General features: G+C 48.5%; 1 protein-coding gene across 7 annotated transcripts in view; it reads right to left on the bottom strand.

Annotated features, from left to right (window-relative positions):
• Nucleotides 1-12046, bottom strand: part of SVIL (supervillin) — a 221238-nt gene extending 209192 nt beyond the window's left edge. For all 7 annotated transcript variants that reach the window (XM_045290069.1, XM_045290068.1, XM_045290066.1 and 4 more), the window contains exon 1: nt 11957-12046. The gene's annotated coding sequence lies outside the window, so the exon portion shown is untranslated. The remainder of the gene's footprint in view (nt 1-11956) is intronic.
• Between the last annotated feature and the right edge of the window lie 2842 nt (nt 12047-14888).

A 14888-nucleotide genomic window follows, 5' to 3' on the forward strand; every position in this document is an offset into this window, starting at 1 on the left:
CTTACAAATCTGGCTAGACCAGAGGATGTACACTGGTACAGATAGGAACTGGAAACACAGGGAATCCAGGACAGCTGATCCCTTCAGGACTAGTGGTGAGAGTGGCGATACTGGGAGGGGAGGGTTGAAAGGGGGAACAGATTACAAGGATCTATATACAACCTCCTCCCTGGGGGACAGACAACAGAAAAGTGAGTGAAGCGAGACATCAGACAGTGTGAGATGTGACAAAATAATACTTTATAAATTATCAAGGGCTCATGAGGGAGGGGGGAGGAGGAAGGGAGTGAGGAAAAATGAGGAGCTGATTCCAGGGGCTTAAGTGGAGAGCAAATGTTTTGAGAACAATGAGGGCAATGAATGTACAAATGTGCTTTACACAATTGATGTATGTATGGACTGTGATAAGCGTTCTATGAGCCCCTAATAAAGTTATTTTTAAAATTACATGATGCCCAAACATGTCTAGCACATAGAGTCCAGGGCAACAGAGACAAACCGTGTTACATAGAAAATCCTCCAGTAAGGGTGATCTCAGAGAACAGGCATGTAGAGGCCCACAGGTTGGATAGACACGGGAGAGAGAGGACGTATATGAAACAAGGTTTGACAGAGGATATTGGCACATGGCTATTTACCTTTGCTGCAAACAAATCCACAAATGTTGAGAAGCACAGGGGCAACAAACTTACGAAACCTTTAGAGGTAACCAGACACCTTGAGGGTGTGAGTCGGGGACCTGGGGGCTCACTGTAGTCCCAAGTTTCAGGGAATACAATACAATCAACATAACAGTCCACAAAGAGAATCTTCTACATCTAATTTTGGCGACTATAGCCTAGAGCAGTGGTTCTCAATCTTTCTCATGCCGCGACCCTTTAATATAGTTCAAGTGGTGGTGCCCCCAACCATAATATTATTTTTGTTGCCACTTCCTAACTGTAATTTTGCTACTGTTATGAATTGGGCAACCCCTGTGAAAGGGTCATTCGACCCCCAAAGGGGTCACGAGCCACAGGTTGAGAACTGCTGACCTAGGGTCTTCAAAGCAATTGATCTCTTCTTAGGCAGAGAGAGAAGGGTGATGAGAATCAAGTGATATGTGGTCTAATCAAATGACACAATGGTCTAATGAACCACACGGACATCAGTCTCCACAGTCCTAAGATCAGGGGGGCTAGAAGGTCCCTGGCTACCACTGGCAACTGCTTTGAAGGAGATTACATTGGAAAGTCCTGGAAAGAATGGGAGAAAATGTGAAACAAAACTCCAAGTCGTAAAAAGGCCAGACATACAAGCCGGATACAGACTGGCGGAACCTGAGGGACCATGACCCTTCATCGCCCTTCAGGTCTGGAAGCGAACTCACCCCATAGTTTAATTTTCAAGGAACGGGCAGGTCTGTAAAGGGAACACCGACACTAGAGGTATGCACACCTTAAAAGAATTGGCCATTTGTGATCCAAAGTGCAGCATTTACCCAAGGACTACATTCAGAATGGCTGGGAAAGGAGGAGAGATGGCGACAGCCAACTGGGAAGACGTGGAATTAAGCAAGGGGACTGCAATGGATGAGGAGTTGAAAGGAACTGCTGGACATTGCGGAATGCGCAACGGATAATCTGCTCTGTCCACCGACACCCACTTCACACTAAAAAGTCGACAAAATAAAAAGAGCACAGGAAATGGGCTTCCCTCCTGGATGCCCACACCGCTCTCGGGTTTCCTTACTGGCTGCGGAGCTCCGCTGCTTCATTGGCCACATCTGTCAGCATGCTCTATTTCCTAGCCGCATTTCACCAAGAAACTGGAATCGTGAGAAATAAAAATACCTGAAATAGCTTATTTCAAATTCTCAGGGAGGAATAGTGAAAGATGTAGAAATCTCACTAGTCAGTTTGTGGATTAACATGAGCTATTTTTTAGTTTCTAGCCAAATGTATAGTGTTTTGTTTTTTTTAAACAAAACAAAAAAAAACCCCAAGTGCCTAGCACAGTGTCTGGTATTCAGTAGTCAATTAAAATGTGTTCCCTTCTACTTGCCAAGCTCCTCCTAGCTTTTCAGCACTTGGTCCAAACGTCCACTCCTCTCTGCTGCGTTCTCCTCGAAGAGGTGGAAGCTCCCTCCTAATTCTTCATGGGTTTGTTAGTTCATATGATTATCTATGCCATTGTCTTGCATCTATCTAGAATGTGGGCTTCCCTGGGGTGGGTGCCAGGTTTATTTCCCTTGTTTATCCAGGGCTTCAGAGGCCTGGGAGGAGCCCTGGTGGCAGAGGGGTTACACACTGGCTAGCAGAAGCTACCAGTCGCTTGGAGGGAGAGCGATGAGGCTTTCTCCTTCTGTAGCAATTTATAGCCTTGGAAACCCACAGGGGCAGTTCTGCCCTGGTCAGCGTGAGTCAGGATCAACTTGACGGCAGGGAGTCCGTTACGAAGCCCTGGCGGTACAATGGCTGCGCCTTCCTTTGGCTGGCGGTTCAAATACACCAGCCAGCCAGTAGATGGAGAGACTTGGTAACCTGGACCCAGGACGACGTAAGCCTAGGAAACCCTATGGGACAGAGTAACACCGCCGTAGATGATCACCGTGAGTTGGAATCAACATGGCAGCACACAGCACCGCCGCCGCCATCCAGGGCCTGGCACAGAGCCGGTTCTTAGCCGAAGTTGGTGCAGACAATGACTGGCGAAACAAACACATTCAACCCTGGAAATCATCTTGATGCTCAAAGTTGCCACACCAAGACGATGAATAATGTATTTGTGAAAGATACCAAGTTTCTCAAACGAAGACGTTTACAAATGAGTTCTTTTTGGCTCACTGATTTACTATCTATAACTTACATGTTACTATATAGATAGTAGAAGTTGTACTGAGCAGCCAAAGGGACAGGTTTGTTAACACTCCAACCATGCGTCGTCACTGAGAAGCTCCTAGAATCCAAAGAAATAATCAGGAACTCTTGTTTAGACACAACTGTAACACTATCTCTAACCAAGCCACTCTTCTTTGGCAGACAGTTCGAAGCTCTGTCATGAGACTTTAAACAGTGATGCAATATTTGAGTATGAACTAATTTCTTTGAAAGATCACTGCTTTGGCTTTTCAGACATTTCGTGAAGAGATTCATTTCTTTGAAACATTTACTGGGGACCTACTATGAGTCAGGCGCCGATCTAGGCAGGAAGGACACACTCGTGAAGAAAATAAAGACTGTCTTCACTCTAGTCAAATGAAAGCCCTTAGAAAGATCTCCACATCAACTGACCAGCCCCTTCCTCAGTGATTTAACTCCAGGGAGCTAGCGCCAAGAGGTGCTTACATTTCCAACCCAGAGCCTGGTTTCAGGTGGCATGAGAGTTGAGTGTGGCTGCTGTAACAAATGACTAGAAATAGATGGCCAAGTGTATTATTACCTCAGAGGACTGGAGGCTGAAATGGGTCTCACCGGGCAGAGACATGTATCTTTCTGCAGGCTCTGGGGGAGAATTGGTTTTCTTGCTTCTTCTAGGTTCTACGCGCTGCCCACATTCCTTGGCTCCTGGTCCCATTCTCTGTGGTCAACCAGGATTGGCCGGCCAAGCCTTTAGCACCTGCCATCACGGTGGCCTGGACTCTTCTGCCTACTTTCACTTCATGGAGTCCTGGTGCTCGATGAGACGGGACCCACCTGGATAATGTGAGGTGCCCTGCCGGTGGCATAGTGGTTATGCATCAGGCTGGAATCCGCATGGTCGGCAGTTCGAGACCACCAGACGCTCCTTGGGAGACAGAAAGGAGTTTCTACTCCCATAAAGGGTTAAAGTCTTGGAAACTCAGTGGGGCAGGTCTACCCTGTCCCTGCAGGATTGCTGTGAGTGGGCAGGACTTCCGGGCAGTTGAGTTCTTTGGATAAGGTGGAGCCCCCAAGAGCTGCACAAAAGGACAACACATCGGACCTCCTACCCATCTTGCCTTAGGCAGTGCACCACTTCCTGTTCACCAAGCCACACTCCACAGCCTCAACTGTTCTAAGAAGTTGAGCGTGATTTTGAAGAGAAAACCAAATCTGCTACTCTAGTAAGGGGGCATAAATACCACTCCTCCCCCCAAATACATATGTTCATTATAGTCAAGAGATGTTCATCTAAGTCCTGTTGCTGGCTTTATTTCTCAGTGTCTCTTAAACATACATGAGTTCATTCCTTCTTCTCTTTTTGTTTTTTTCAGTTCAAAGAACAGATATGTTTATAAGCAGGTTAATGAACAGCCTTTAAACGCAGAGATCGCTAACATTAACATCAGTGATACTGTGCCGTCTACCCCCAACCCAGGGAGCTTGACAGGTGTCACTTAAGCACAATGATTCCATGAAGCCGCTGCGGGGCTGGAGGCAGAGTGTGGTGTAGGGTTCACTCCTGCCCGAGGTAAATGGAAAAAATGGTATGGGTTCTGTTGGCTGGAGCGGGGTGAGGAAGGTCATTCTGGGCCCGGGAGATCACTTTAGGGGGTGGGAGAGCAACTGTTCTTGGAACACTGAGCTGGATTTGGGTTGGGGGAACCAGAGCCAACCCTTCTGTTTTTGACAACAGCCTCTGGCCACACATTAGGCGACGTTTCAGCTGGCTTTGCCGTGGATGTAATGTCCATTTGGCTGTAGGGAGCTGATTTTCCAACTCCCTTTGCCCACTGGCTCCTCGTTGGGACTCTTGGGCACTGGATCTGTCGAGAAGCAGCCCGAGATGCAGAGTTCCCCCAAGGTCATCAGAACCCATCTGCCCCCGAGACCGAAGACTGCTCGCCTTGTAAACATTGCACAATAAAGGTCTACAGAATGCCCCATCCCAGAGGGCTGTGGCAACTGCCATTACCATGTGATCACCCTCAAATTTTCAAATGAAGAACAGGCAGACTGCTGAGGGGAGAGAAACGAGGACAGAGATTGAACGGTACCGAACCTCTCTCCCTGCAGGAGACTCCCAGTCACTCACTGTCCTGGTCTGCAAATCCTCCCTCTTTCCGTCCTCCCGCCCCCTCAGCCCAGGTGTTACCCCTAGGGCCTGGGAGGAGACACCTATCAGACACTATCATTTTTCACCCCCAAATACTGCTTCCAGGTGAGAGAGGTGGAAAAGCAAACAGGAAGCGTTCTATTTCTGTTGCCATCTTGTTATGCCACCCCAGCAGTGGTCTCAAGTCCAAGGGAAAACCAAGTCTACTAGGGGACTCAGGCCTTGCCCAACCGCAGTCATGGCCACCTAGGGCATATGTTCACCGGTCACTTATCTCAGGGTTCCAAATTCCACGGAGGAAGAGGGGGGGAAATTCCCCCATCCATAGGAGGGCAGCTATTGGGCACTCGCACGCTAAGGGCACCAGATACCCCATTCGTGCTTTCTAGCCTCATCACCTGAATGCTCCACTTTCAATGCTGTGAGCCCCACAGACCATCGGTTAGGCCCACTCGGTCTATGGGTGAAGGGACACTCGTGTCAAAACAGCAGAGTAACAGGACTGACAGCCTCGCGCTGCCATTCCACCATGGATCCGAGCAAGGAAGCCAGGGCCTGCCTGACCTAAAAGGCAGCTGGCACCTCTGGGGTCTTGCTAGGGTTGTGCGCGTCATGGGTCAGTTAAGAGACTGCTCCCTGGAGGCCTGGCATTCACCACAAGCTAACCGAGGACCAAGGACCTCCGTGGGCATGCCAAGAAACAAGCAGAGAGAGCAGAGGCCTGAGCGAGCTTGGCAAATACGCTGCCCCTTCCCATGGGGTGCTCTGCTCACATTGTAGGATGATGACTCGTGCGAAGCCGGGGGTGAGGCCCTCCCTCTCCTGGCATCAGCCGTCTAGTATCAATTCACACATGAAATTAAAAGCACCTGGGTTTAGAGCATGTGTAGACAACCGAGCCGGACTCCGCCAGCTCTTGCTAACATTCTCCAACGCAGTCGTAAGTGCATGTGGCATCGCTTCATGAGAAAAACCGATAAGAAGGCGTGGATAAGGTCTTTCCAGTGCGGACTTGGGGGAAGAGGGCAACCTCTGTCTTTCTTCCCCGTTTCTCTGTGCACTGGGTGGTGGTTCGATTCCCTCCAGTCATTTCTGATTCATGGCGACCTGAAGTACAACAGAGGAAACACCGCCCAGTCTTGTGCCAATCTCACCATTGTTCTCTCGCTCGCTCGCTCTCTCTCTCTCTCTCTCTCTCACACACACACACACACACACACACACACACTGTGCCTCCTGCTGCAAATCAATTTATTGGGAGTGAACACGGGTCTCATCTCGTCCCCGAGTTCAATCGCATGAAGCAGCATTATACAATTGCTACCACATCTCCTGTTTGAGCCCCTTGTTGCAGCTACCATGCCCATCCACCCTGCCGCACGTCTGCTTCACGTGGAAGAAGCTCCTTATTAAATATTTATCAGGGAGACCAAACCCAAAGTCCCCGAGCCGCGGGTGGAATGGCAGGTCAGCAGACAAAGGACGGGAAAGAAAAGGCATTTCTCCGGAATGGCTTGCTGGGTACGATTGCCACAGCAGAGATCCAACCCCATCGGAGGAGACCAACATTGACGTGGATGCTGACGGCACCGTGCTGCAGGATGTATGTATCCAGAGAGACCCAAAAGCTCCACACCAGCGAGCTGCACTGGACCCGGACCCAGCCAGGGATGGTGGGCTTCTTGGCACAGGTACCTGAATGGACTCCCTAGCCCTCTGGCTGATGGAGCCAGCTCAGAAGGAAGAGCCAAGGGCTTTGAGGCAGTTGGAAGAGCATGTGCGAGGTGAGGACGTCGGGAGTGAGCCAGCTCTTTGCAGAAAGCCTGGAGGAATGAAGCATGATCAGTATGCAGTGCCACAACCAGATGGGAAGCCGGCATTAGAAGGGCGCCCAGATGCTTGCTCCATGATGAATTTCACTCCCGAGGCTATGGAGGAAGATTCTGTGTGCAAATCAGTGGACCCATGTGCAGGGTTCCGGTCTAGCTTAAGGGTAAGGAAAGCAGGCAGGGGAGGCGATCCAGTGATCAGGGCTAAGATTGCCAATCTGACCAGCACGACTGGGCCTTCACCTGCTGGCCTCAGGAAGATAGGTGTGTTAGTCTGGGTAGACTAGAGAAACCAATCTAAGGAGGCTCCTATGTGTCAAGAAAGGGCTTTATATGCAAGAGCAATTGAATATTGAGAAACATCCCAGCCCAGTCCAGATCAAGTCCATAAGTCTGATATTAGCCTATCTGTCTGATACCAGTCAATAAATTCCTCTTCAGACTCACACAACACATGCAATGATGCCAAATGCAGGAAGATCACAAGCCAGTGGGTGGAGAGTCTTGTGGAAGCATCTCAGTGCTGGTGTGGGTCACCATGTGGCTCCTTCAGCTCCAGGGCTCTAGCGTACCTCTATGTGTATTGTCAGCAGGAATACCAAGCAAAGAGTATGTGTGTCCTGCCTCTAGCGAGCTATTTATCTCCTTAGCGCCTCCAAATGAGGTCATCAAGCTGGGACCTAATTGACAAGCTAAACTCCACCCCTTCACTTTTAGTAGTCTCAAGTTAGCACCAGATTATGTAACTACCACAACAGGTGTGCTGTGCTAGCGCTAGAGCTAAGCAGTAGGTTAGGGTCCTGAGGGAAGTTATACTTACAGACATTCTAGAAGTTCTTCTTTCCCAGGAAGATGCACTCCCACCCAAGTGTTCCGCTTGCAAGTGTCTTCACTGTTGTCCTTGGCTGCCATTGAGTGGACCCCCCCCCAACCATGTGCAGCCCATGCCCCAGAAAGTGAAATGCCCTGTCCTCCCCACCCCTCCTCCTAATGATCCATGCTGAGCTGCTCTGAGCCAGAGCATTTTCACTAGCTGATCCTCACAAGGTCATTGGCCCGTCTTAGTCTGGAAGCCCCAAAGAAAAGCCACGCAGTGCGGTAGCCACACAGCCCCCATGGGCCGATGGGTGCTGACTGAGACTGTGGGGCACTCCTGCGGGTCAAACCTTGGTCTCCTACAGAGGTGGGCACAGTTCTACCACCAAACCACCCATGTCCTCAACTGGCTTTGTAGGGAGAGGATGAGTGGCCTGGGGAAAATGAGACAGCGGTACAGATGAAAAGCCATTCTGGCAAGAGCGGGTGTGCCGGAACACCACGAGCTGGGCTCAGTGTGGAGGAAGGGAGATCCATGGGCAAAGAAGACGGGGTGTCGGGGTTAGGTAACACTCATGGGTTAAGGGAGAGATCGGCTACCTCAGCATAGAACCCGCGGTGCAAACACCTGAAAGATGGCTCTGAAAGAGAGGAGGAAGAGGAGGAGCATAAAGCCCATGATCTCATGAACCTGAAGTCCTCTGGACTGTCTTGAGATTTTGCATCAGCTGAGAGCAAGGGACCTCCGTTACGCTTACAGTTTAAAGCACTGGTACCCAAAGTCTCCTTTCCAGATAAACTTGCTAGATAGAGGCTTGAGAAAAGTGTGGATCCCCTGGGAAGGGAGGACCAAAAGGTGCCTCCCCCCCACCCCACCGCCCCTCTTCAGGGCACTTGGTCAAAGGATATTAGATTATCAGCACTTCATCTGACCCTTCCATCAGCCAGACTTATCTGCTGCCAATCTGATCATGCACATTTCCCATAAAACGCACCCTCACCCCCAGCCCTGCCCGATTCTCTGGTGCCCTTTGTTTGTTTAGACAGCAACTGGGCTTCTCAGGCAGGGACAAAGCGCCACCATAACCCCGGAGTGGGGACAGAAATTCTGTCTCCAAGTGACTTAGGGCACACTTCCTCTCAGCCCTGACACCAGGGGAAAACAGCTGACAGCCCAGCACACGCCCTTCCTGCCCTTCCTGTCGTCTAAGGGAACCGGAGGGGTGTCCTGCAAGAAAGAGAGTCCGGCTCCTGACACCAGGGCTGGTCCTTGGCCTCCTCTTCTCATCCACACAGGATTTGTAAGCATCTTGGAAAGATGCTGCAAGCAGTTGGCACCACAGCTAGTACCGGCTGCCATCAAGCAGACACTGGACACTGGCTCACGGCGACCCCATGTGGACCACTGTGCCCCATCAGGTTTTCCACAGTGAATTTGGGGCGGGCTGGTGGTGGTGGTGAGAACACCAGGCCTTTTTAGCGAGGGTTTTCTAGGTAAGAAACTGAGTGCGTTATCTGTTGGTACCACCCAGGGACCCCTAAACAGGAGACTGGCATGCTTACCGTGTGGTCGCCAACACAGTTATAGCACGGTGCCCCCCTGCTCAGCCCTCCTGGGAAAGTGTGATGTATCCCATCCCCACTAACCAAGTCTCCACGAACAGAGCAGGTGTTGTATCACAATAATGGGAAATCCAAATAATGGGGACTAGTCCCCACCTCCTAGAATTCTGGTGATACATGAGATGAGTTATCCATAATGAATGCCAATGAATGCCAAGAGCCAGGCCACAGACACAGAAGAGAGCAAAGGGGCACTGCATTCAGACGGGGAGAAACAAAACTCGGGCAACCTCACAGCCATCAAGATGACTCTAGAGCAACATGTTAGTTCAGTAGAACTGTCCCTCGGGGCTTCTGATCCCTTAAACCATAATAAGAGCAGAAAGCCTCCTTATTCTCCAGGGGAGCAGGTGATGGATTTGAACAGCTGACCTTGCCGTTAGCAGCCCAACACATCACTCACTATGCCACCAGGGCTCCAATTTGGAAGGAAGGAGGAGTAAATACTTTTTTGGAAGTACAGAGAGACTATGAGGAGACTGAAGTCTATGGATTTCGTTGAAACTCCAAGATGCCTTTAGGTCAAAGGGGGCTTCCAAAAGTTCATGGAAAACTAGAAGGAAAAGGCCACAGAGTTTTCCATGAACTTCTCCAGGCCCCTCATAGATACAATCAACAGGGATGGCGATCCTGCGACAGCTTCTGAAAAGGTTATTGCATTACGTTTCATCTCATCTCGAATGACCATGAACCTGCTGTCCCCTGGAATGGCCAGGGCTGTGGGAGGCAGGCACTAGGGATTGGAGAGGAGCCGAGAGGGTGTGGCGCTAAGGTCAGGCCAGGAGCTTCTCCATAGTAGAGTTCATAATCTTCTCCTTTCAACCTAGCAAAACACACCACTCCCGTCAGATGGTCCCCTACCAGTTTTCCCCTCAGGGAGCAACCAAGAGTCATGGAATTTAACCTGATTCACCTGCAAGAAGACTTTCCCTGAGGGAGCCAATACCCCAGCATGCCTGTCCCAGCCTCACCACACAACTCTGGAATCCCTCCACTTCACCCCCTGCACAAAGTACCCTCTGAGCTCCACCACCACCACCCAAAATCCCCTCCACCTCTTTCTCTCTCTCTGAAGAGCCTTCCCGCTCATGAGGGCTTCAAGTGAGTCAGGTAGGAAATCAGCTACCATAAGAATTTAAAGACAACCACCCCAACGCATGACAGATGCATCAGAAATGAGGGCAATCGTCCAGTTCAGCATGCGTGCTGAGTTTCACAAAACTACGACACAAAACGTTGCTTCCTGTAGGCCATCCATGGAGGACGGGCAGAATCCCTTTCAGCTGGAATGGCTCTTGGTTGACATTAGTCTATCCTTCCCAACCCAGCCAGGCCCCCTTTTGTCACGCCCTGAACAATCGTGCATCCATGAGGATCTTCCGACTCGAGGCAGATGTTGCAATAGGCTCCCTTTGCCCCATTACAGGCTGTCTCTTGGTGTCCCCCATCCCCACCCTGTGGGTCCAAATTGTGTCCAATTTGGCAGGAAAAGTGGATCAGCATGGATGGCAATACTATCATCTGGCTCTGATATGAAGCCCTGGGTGGTACAGGCGGTTCATGAGCTCAGCTGCTGACCAACAGCCTGGAGATCGGGATCCACTCAGAGGGGCTTCAGAAGAAAAGCCTGACGATCCCTTTGGACACGGCCCTGGACAAAGCCCATGGAGTCCAGATCTAGTGGGCAGCCATGATGGTATCTTATTGAGGGGAGGCCACCAGTTCTCCCAGGGGTTAAATGAGCTGAAACTAGGGGCGAGGGGCATCAATTGAGCTATGAGTGACTCCAGTGAGCATGACTTGAATGATCTCTACAGCTGACATCTTGGAAATTCTCACATTCTCTTTCTAAATGTTAAGATGTCACACAGAGCAGGCACAGAGGCTAGTCCCAAAGATTCCGTCTAAGAAGAGGGGCTACGACAGTATTAGTACATCATCGATCAAGGATTCACGAGGGTTGGAGGGAGGGGATGGGAGGGGGAAAAAAGAGGACCCGATACCAAGGGCTCAAGTAGAAGGAAAATGTTTTGGAAATGTTGATGGCAACATATGTACAAGTATGCTTAAGACAATTGAATGATGGATTGTTATAAGATGTGTAAGAGCCCCCCCAATAAAATTAATTTTAAAAAAAGAATTAAGCAATAGTTTAAAAAGAAGAAGAGGAGGAGATAATGGCCTTGTCAGGTCACTTGTGAATCCCCAGGTAAATGTCTCAAAGCCAGACTCATGGCCAGCGAGTCAATGCCAACCATGAGACCTATAGGATGGGGCAGAACTGCCCCTGCAGACCTGAAAACGCTTCGTTAAGACTATGTATTTCCCAGGCAGTGTATGTTTGTGTACAAGAGAGAAAGACACACACACACACACAGAGAGAGAGAAAGAAGATATCCAAAACTTGGGGTTTTTCGTTTCTTGCTATAGCACCTGAACTCCACAGTCGTGTTATAAACCCCAAACTCACTGCCAGCAAGCTGATTCCGACTCTTAGCATGACCCGATGGGACAAAGTGGAACTGTGGGTTTCCATGGCTGTCAATCTTTACAGGAGCAGGGAGCCTCCTCTTTCTCCCATGCAGCAACTGGGGAATTTGAACTGCTGACGTTGTAGTGAGCAGCCCAATCCTTAACAGACAACACCAGCAATGCTCTTAGTATTTGCAAAAACACTCTGAAACCATCATTACCTTAGACTGTTGCTCGAAACGCAAAGCAAATTCACCATCCCTTCATGGGCTTCTCCTTTAGTTTGAGAAAGTAAGCAATCTCCAAGGTACCTAGAAATGGGAGGGGGGAAAAGTTTTATTTTTTAATTATAGGCTATAACTTCCAAATGTTCACATGTACAAGTAGTCCTTGACTTAGGACAGGGATCTGTTTAAACCAGTGGTTCTCAACCTTCCTAATGCCACGACCCTTTCATACAGTTCCTTATGTTGTGGTGACCCCTCAACCATTAGATTCTTTTTGTTGCTACTTCATAACTGTAATTTTGCTACTGTTATAAATCAGGTGACCCCTGTGAAAGGGTCGGTTGACACCCAAAGGGGTCGCGACCCACAGGTTGAGAACCGCTGGAACAATTCTGTCCTAAGTTGGTTCTGACAAATCTAATACTTTATTTCTCGCTCCGGTTTTCTTTGAATATCTCTGAGTGAACATCTGAGAATATTAACACCAATACATTATATGCTGCAACACTGCATGTAATACATATTACTAAGGATAGGACATACCACACAAGCAAACAAACAACCAAACAAGCAAACAAATGGTCTTAAGTGCAGTTCACCATAACTTGAATACATATGTTGGGGAATATATATATATATTTAACTAGACGGCATTGACTCGATGGCAGTGACTTAAATTTTTTTATTTATTTTATCCACAACATAGTCTACAATGGCAATGTTCTACATCCTACTTCGGTGAGTAGCAACTGAGGTCTTAAAAGCTCATGAAGATCCATCTAAGGTACAACTGTCGGCCTCTCCTGGCCCAGAGGAGAGGAGGAGGATGAAAATTAAAGACACATGGAAACAATTAGTCCAAACATCTGTTTCCATGACCCTGAGACCCAGAAGAACTAGATGGTGCCCAGCTACCACTACCAACTACTCTGAAAGGGATTCCATTTGAAGGTCCTAGATGGAGTGGCAGAAAATGGTCCAAAACTCAACACCATGAAAGAAATCAGTCTTGCTGGTTGGATAGAGACTGGTGGAGTCACTGAGACAACGGCTCTTCATCACCCTTCAGTTTTGGAAATGAACGCACTCCCATGGCTCAATTTTCAGCCAAACAACAGACAGAAGTATGGGGGGAACATTGACCCTAGTAAGGCACACACTCCTTAGAAGATTCAGCTATTTGAGATCAAAGGGGCAGCATTAATCCAAGGACAGAGGTTAGGAGAGGAATTGGAGAAGGGGGCATGGTGTTAGGCCGGATTGACTAGAGAAACAAATCCAGTGACACTCATTTATGTGTAGAGTTTTAGATCAAGAAGTAATTATATATTGAGAAAACATCCCAGTCCAGTCCAACTCAGGCCCATAAGTCCGATACTAGTCGCTAAGTCCCTCTTCAGACTCACGCAGCCACGTGCAATGACGCAGAATGCAGGAAGAGCACAGGCCGGTGGGTGAAAAGTGTTGTGGATCCAATGGCAGTGGAAGCTTCACGGGGCTCTGGCAGGTCTCAGGGTGGCTCCCCAGCAGGAAGGTGAGGGCGAGAAAGAGGGGGAGGTTCCCAGGACCCTTCTGATGAGAAGGCTACGCTCACCAGGAGGCACCGTCAGGCTGTGACCTGACTGACAGGTTGGATATCACCTCTACACTTTTATATATCTTGAAGTTGATAAAATAATGTAACTCCCACGGGAAACCCAGGGAGGAGGTGGGATGAGTGGCATTGTATTGAGGGGATTACGACGAATGAGATGAAGCCCGATGTGTATGGATTGTTGAATGTGAAACTATCTCTGTGAACCTCCACCCAACTCACAATAAAGTTTAGTGTGCATGTGGATGGGCACACGCGTGCACACACACACACACACACACCTTCCTAGATGTACCCATGGAGGCCTAGACGCCTATTCAATACACACTCAAGAAAAATAACAAAAAAAAAAAGCAACAACAACAAAACCTGCCTACCTAAAAAGATGCCTATGGTAACAGAGCAAAATATCTGTGTGTTTGTGTATGCTTATACAACACTCTAAAGTACAGAGATAGTTGCCCAATGGTAAGAAAATATTTAAATATATTAAATTACATTTATTTCATGAAATATAACCAGTAGCCACTCACTTAAAAAAAAATCATTTTATTGGGGGCTCGTACAACTCACCACTGACCTTTATACATACCCAAGTGCTGATCACAACTCTACCAGAACTATGATTACACACAAATGTGGCCACTGAAATCATTTTTTTTATAGAGCAATCAAATAAACTGAAAAAGAGGAATTTGATCAACTACCACTAAGTTGTAGGATTAGGAGTCTATGGCGGGGTTGGGAGGGATGGGAAGGAGGGCATTGTTCTTGCTCTGCTTAAAAGATCCACTTTACATAGAAGTCAATTGCTGCCTCAACATTAAGTGATTTGTCTGTGTCCACACAGCAGTAGGGAGATTAGAATTTCGATCTCCCAACACATGATCCAATCCTTTCCATAAACCATACTGCTATGGGTGGGCCTTGCTATTCAAGCATTCCCAATCCACATCCCTACAGTTTCGAGTCTGGTTCAGGAAGCAAAAAGCCTTTAAAACAGTAAACTACAAGAACACCTATGAAAGCAGAAGCTGTGGAAGGTGGAAACCGGTCAGATAGGCCAATCTCAAATACTTCCCACTGATACGGCCAATAGAATAGTGGTGAGACGACATACCCTGTCAAAGGGGGAAAACTTGCCAGACCTGGAAAAACACAGCAGTCCCATGGTATTCTGGCTCTCACAGAATCTCACTGTAATTCTGAATAACCCACCATTTTTATGACTTAGGCCCTTACTTAAAAATCTGTGCTTGTCCAACGATAGCATCTCTGTCTGATCATGTCTGTTTAGTGTCCTGTCTCTCAACCACAGCAAAATCCCACTGC

This window comes from Echinops telfairi, unplaced genomic scaffold, assembly GCF_000313985.2.
Source record: "Echinops telfairi isolate 266 unplaced genomic scaffold, ASM31398v2 ScPeMD7_31;HRSCAF=116, whole genome shotgun sequence".
Lineage (NCBI taxonomy): Eukaryota > Metazoa > Chordata > Mammalia > Afrosoricida > Tenrecidae > Echinops > Echinops telfairi.